Source organism: Anolis carolinensis, chromosome 4, assembly GCF_035594765.1.
Source record: "Anolis carolinensis isolate JA03-04 chromosome 4, rAnoCar3.1.pri, whole genome shotgun sequence".
NCBI lineage: Eukaryota > Metazoa > Chordata > Lepidosauria > Squamata > Dactyloidae > Anolis > Anolis carolinensis.
Window position 1 is genome coordinate 81,672,401 of NC_085844.1, and position 5,821 is coordinate 81,678,221.

A 5,821-nucleotide genomic window follows, 5' to 3' on the forward strand; every position below is an offset into this window, starting at 1 on the left:
AATTCAAAGTGCGGATCATGACGTAGAAAGCCCTAAACGGTTCAGGTCCTGTCTATCTTCATGATCGCATCTCTCCCTACAAACCAACGTGGGATCTAAGATCATCCAGGGAGGTTCTCCTCTCACTTCCGCCACGGCTGGTGGGGATGAGGGAGAGGGCCTTCTTGGTGGTGACCCCCCGGCTCTTGAACTCTCTCCCCAGGGAGCTCAGATTAGTGCCCACCCTGGCCATATTCCGGAAAGACTTGAAAACATGGTTGTTTCAATGTGCTTTTGAATAAACCAGCTTGCACCTTTACCACACAGTCTGTCAAAGACAGAACGCCACAAGATAAAAGATAACAGAGTTTATTGGAGTTACAGAACCAAAAATGCCCGTAAAAGACAAGGGCTAGGCAAACACTGGCCTTAAAAGTAAAAAGAGACAAGAAAAACGTTCAAAAGATAAACCGAATTAAACCGGAGTTTAATTCGGACTAAATCAAAACAGCTTGCTTCAGCCTGGGATTAAACAAACAGAAGCCGGCGAACAAAAGGTTCAAAAGAATGCAACTAATTGGCAGCAGATGCTTCTCTGCTGCCAAAAACTATGTTTGAGTAACTTTAGAAGTTACTCCTCCACACAGCAGGCAAATTCCCAATACAAACACAGCAGACGAGGGTTGAAGCAGTCAGCGTAGTCCCAGTCCGTTCCGAAGGTCGTAAGGCAGATGCAGACGTTTGTAGTTCACCAGTTCCAACGACAGACACAGGTAGGAGAATCCGAGGCCGTAGTCAGTTCAGTCCGTAAATCCAGAGTAGCAGATGGCGTCCGTCAAGAAGACGACGGAAGGTCAAAGCTATTAAGATTAAGCAGAGGTTGCACAACAAAACCCCACACAATTCCTCCCGCCGTCTGAGCCCAATGTCCAGGATAACTTACGTAGTCAGCAAACGAATCACACCCGTCTTCAGGAAAACTTCCCACACAGATCCCAAGCGTTCGTCCAGATTACCTTGCCCAACGCAATTTGCTATCGCTCCCAAACCCCATTTTATGCCAGTTACAAGTCCTCATCGCTATCAGCTGTTCTCCTTAGCCCGGGCATTTCCTCATCACTTTCCTCATCAGAACTGGAACACCTCTGACTACGCCCCACAGCATCCCCAGCTGTGGATCCCGTCCCATCCCTCCAGCTTGTCCACGGGTCTAATCCTGAAGGTCCCCAATCGTCTTCCATAGTATCATTGCCAGTGGCACCCAAATCCTCCCTTACCCGAGTCCATTCCATATCATCTTCTTCCGAGCTAACCACCTCTTCCCCCATTCTCTCAGTAAACCCCTCAAAAGAATCTTCGTCAGATGGTTCTGCAAAGATATCTCGCAGCCGCTTCCTTTCTCGCTCCTCGAGAGTATCTGACTCTCGAGGAGTCTTACGCCCACGTCTCCCAGTAGTAGAGCCATGAGGCTCAACCATAACACAGTCCTAAATTGCTCCTGCCCAGTTCCTAGCACTTTATTCCACTCTGGTTCTATTACCCAAGCCTGCCCCTCCCAGGCAACCTGAATAGTCCCATTCTTGTTATGTAATTGATATGTTATGTGTTCATTTTAATATGTTTTAAATAATTATTTTGTTATGCATTTTAATCTTGTAATGTGTATTGTGTTTTAATTGTATGTCAAACTGTGGTTCTTGGGGCTTTGTCCCGATGTAAGTTGCCTTGAGTCCCTTCGGGGAGATGGAGGCGGTTTATAAAAAATAAATTATTATTATTATTATTATTATTATTATTATTATTATTATTGACACAACGACGTTGTATGACACAGCAAACAAGATAGATATGCTGGGTTTCGTTTCACAAAATCACAAGTCGAACACTTCCCAAGTGTCTAGGACTGTGTGATGTATTTTCGGATGATGCGTGCAGATCCCAGCAGGGTGGCCTTTATTATTATTATTATTATTATTATTATTATTATTATTATTATTATTATTATTATTATTTGAAACACAACAAGATGAGTCCACAGCAGTCACTCTGCTGCCTGCTGTATTGGATCACACGTCAGACACTTCCCAAGTGTCTAGGACTGTGTGAGGTATCGGCAAATAATGTGTGCAGTTCCCAGTAAGGTGGCCTTCTGCAGCTGGCAGGTGGTAATTTTCTCAGCGCCGATTGTGTTTAAGGGCAGGCCAAGGTCTTTAGACACTGCACCCAGTGTGCCAATCACCACTGGGACCACCTTGACTGCCTTGTGTCAGAGTCTTTGCAATTCGATCTTCAAATCCTCATATCGTGTCAGCTTTTCCAGTTGTTTCTCTTCAATCCTCTTCACCTGGGATTGCAACATCAACAATCCATACTTTTTTTTTAACACGATCCTGAGGTCAGGAGTATTGTGCTCCAAAATTCTGTCTGTCTGAATTCGGAAGTCCCAGAGTAGCTTGACATGTTCATTCTCTGTAACTTTTTCCGGCTTGTGATCCCACCAGTTCTTTGTCGCAGGCAGATGGTATTTGTGGCACAAGTTCCAATGAATCATTTGAACAACTTATTATTATTTTATTGTATGACACAGCAAACAAGATAGATATGCTGGATTTCGTTTCACAAAATCACAAGTCGAACACTTCCCAAGTGTCTAGGACTGTGTGATGTATTTTCGGATGATGCGTGCAGATCCCAGTAGGGTGGCCTTTTGCAGTTGGCAGATCGTCATTTTGTCAATGTCTATTGTTTCCAAATGCCGGCTGAGATCTTTTGGCACGGCACCCAGTGTGCCCATCACCACCGGGACCACTTATTATTATTATTATTATTATTATTATTATTATTATTATTATTATTACTATTATTATTATTTCTCTGGATCATAGCTGAGGTTAGGCTTATGTGCTCCTTGCCATTGCGAGGCTGGGACTGCAGCTTGTTGTAACTACAGTAGAGTCTCACTAATCCAAGCTAAACGGGCCGGCAGAAGCTTGGATAAGCGAATATCTTGGATTATAAGGACTGATCAAGGAAAAGCCTATTAAACATCAAATTAGGTTATGATTTTACAAATTAAGCACCAAAACTTCATGTTATACAACAAATTTGACAGAAAAAGTAGTTCAATATGCAGTAATGCTATGTTGTAATTACTGCATTTACGAATTTAGCACCAAAATATCACGATATATTGGAAACATTGACTACAAAAATGGCTTGGATTATCCAGAGGCTTGGATAAGCGAGGCTTGGATTAGTGAGACTCTACTGTATATAGACTGTATCTTTAATAAAATCCAAGTATTGTGTTGTTCACATGCATGCGTCATTTTTAGTAGCTAGTTGAAAGAATGAATGCTTGCCCAGTAATCCATTTGCATTTATTGTCAGCTGGAGTTTCCTGTGCATCCAATGGATATGTGCATGAAATGCACAGTCAGAGTGCAAACGCCGTAGATCCACGTCACTACAAATTTTTCCAGACAACTTCCTTCTGATTGTTTCATCCAAGCCAGGAAATAGAAAGCCACCAGATCCATAATAATAATTTGGGACTGCTGCTGTTTGTAAACGAGAGGGCGGGTAATCAGAGCTGGCCTTGGGTGCTGGAGCCACCTGCAGGGCTACAACCAGAAAACCATGGATGCGTATTTAATTAATAGCTGTTTCCAGCTCCTTAGTCATTTAGTGCATCAGATGGCCAGATGTGCTGGATTTATTTTTTGAAAAGGAGTTTAGCTCGTATTCAACATCCTTCCTAGTACCACACACACTAACAGTCCAACAATGTCTTGAGGGCCACAAGTGTCCCATCCTCATAATATTTTGATAAATAGATGTCGATAATTAACATATTTATTTTTAAAACCTTGCAAAATAAAACCATCTGTCGGGGGTGCTTTGAATACAATTTTCCTGCTTCTTGGGAGGGTGTTGGACTGGATGGCCCACAAGGTATCTTCCAACTCTAGGATTCTATGATTCTAAAGCATTATTGTGATTTCTTACAATGCTAGATTTTCCTCAGTATTACAGCAAGCATTTTAATATCTCATCACATGAAAAGAGCCAGAGATATTTATTAGTGTCTCTGTGGCCCCTTCCACACAGCTGAATAAAATCCCACATTTTTTTTGCTTTGAACGGAAATCTATGGCAGTGTGGACTCAGATACCCCAGATCAAAGTAGATATTGTTGGATTTTCTGCCTTAATATTCTGGATTATGTGGAAGGGCCCTGTGCCTCCCAGGTTCTGAATGCAGGGTATGACTGGGAACCAACATAGCTGAAAGAGCCTTATTAAAATACTAGCTGTGCCCGGCCACGCGTTGCTGTGGCGAAGTATGAGGCCCCTTCTACACAGCTGGATAAAATGCACACTGAAGTGGATTATATGGCAGTGTTGAGTCAAGATAATCCAGTTCAAAGCAGATAATATAAGATTCTAAATGGGTTATATAGTTGTGTGGAAGGGCCTTGAGTCTACACTGCCATATAATCCAGTTCAAATCAGATAATCTGTATTTTATAGGCAGTGTGGAAGAGGCCTAAGTGAGGCCTAACTCTGCCTGTCCCCTGGGCTGAGTGGGTTGCTAGGAGACCAAGTGAGTGGAGCTTAGCCTTCTAACTGGCAGCAATTGGATAAAAACAATTATTCCTTTCCCTGTAATTAGGACTTTATTTTTCTTTTCTTTTTGTTGTATGAATGTAGAGGCATGGATGAGGGGTTGTGCTGCCAAGTTTAGTGTTTCTGGGACGTGTAGTTTTGTTGTTTTGTCCTAGGCCAAAATTTCATTACCCTTTTATATATATAGATCAGCTCACTGGGCAATATTAAAGCTACTGTATATTCAAGTTCTAGCAGTGTTCCATTGAATGTTTGGCCCAGATTCTTAAAAGACTTTTTTCTTCTGTAAATGAACTCAAGTGACTGCAAAAACATGACATATATTCACATGGAGACTGTTTATGATATTTATATTTCTATAAATATTCTATTTTTATTAAAAATAGTCTGAATGAAATATTCAGCTCTTTTTCTTTTCCCTACTAAAATCAAAACTTCCGTGCAATCAGTGTCTTGAGACTGTGAGTACAGGCTATCAACCAAGCAAAGGTTGTAAATTAGAAGGAAAACTAGTTTGAGTTGGGTGTTCTGAGAGGGTTAACACTCTTGCATAGTTTGTGAGTTCTCTTGTATCCGATTTTCCTCCTGAATGCTCTAATGATGGCTGTGGCAAGGAATGCTTTCTCACAGCTCCAAGTAATGCAGCATTTGATACTCAACTTACAGAACACATCCATACACATGCATGCGCGCACACACACACACACACACACACACACAATCTGTGCTGCTATAAGGTTGTACTGTACTCTGTGCTGGACAGCTCTCTAGCTGATCTGACCTTTTGGGGATGATCAGAATATGATAAGATAGATAAAATTCTCTTCAACCTTATGCAGGCTTTGGAGAAGTCCGTGCAATGTGAAGGATTGCCTTTCTTGAAACATTTCTGCAATTCTAAGAAAACTTGGATTAGGGCTGATTTAGAGAGTAGTTTTGTGAAACCCTATAGGCCAAGAGATAAATGACCCTAAACATCATTGAAAATATGGGAAGAATTTGAGAATGGGAAGTTATTTCCCTGTAGTTATATGCATAGGTTGTCATTTCAGCCCAGTCCATGCATCCATTGCCATGCCAGTATAACTGTAGACTACGTTCCAATTTCTTCTGAAAAATCTTTCTAGTTCTCTATTTTCCTGACATTTTCAAGCTGTAATATTTTAGTAAGATGAGGGAAGGAAATTGGTCATGTTCACAATTTTCTCTGAGCC

At 41.5% G+C, this 5,821-nt stretch overlaps 1 long non-coding RNA gene across 1 annotated transcript; it reads right to left on the reverse strand.

Annotated features, from left to right (window-relative positions):
- Positions 1–332: 332 nt before the first annotated feature.
- On the reverse strand, positions 333–1,457 carry LOC134298982 (uncharacterized). Its single transcript, XR_010006131.1, has 2 exons — positions 923–1,457; positions 333–839 (listed from the first exon to the last, which is right to left on the reverse strand). It is a non-coding gene; the product is annotated as an uncharacterized LOC134298982 (long non-coding RNA).
- Between the last annotated feature and the right edge of the window lie 4,364 nt (positions 1,458–5,821).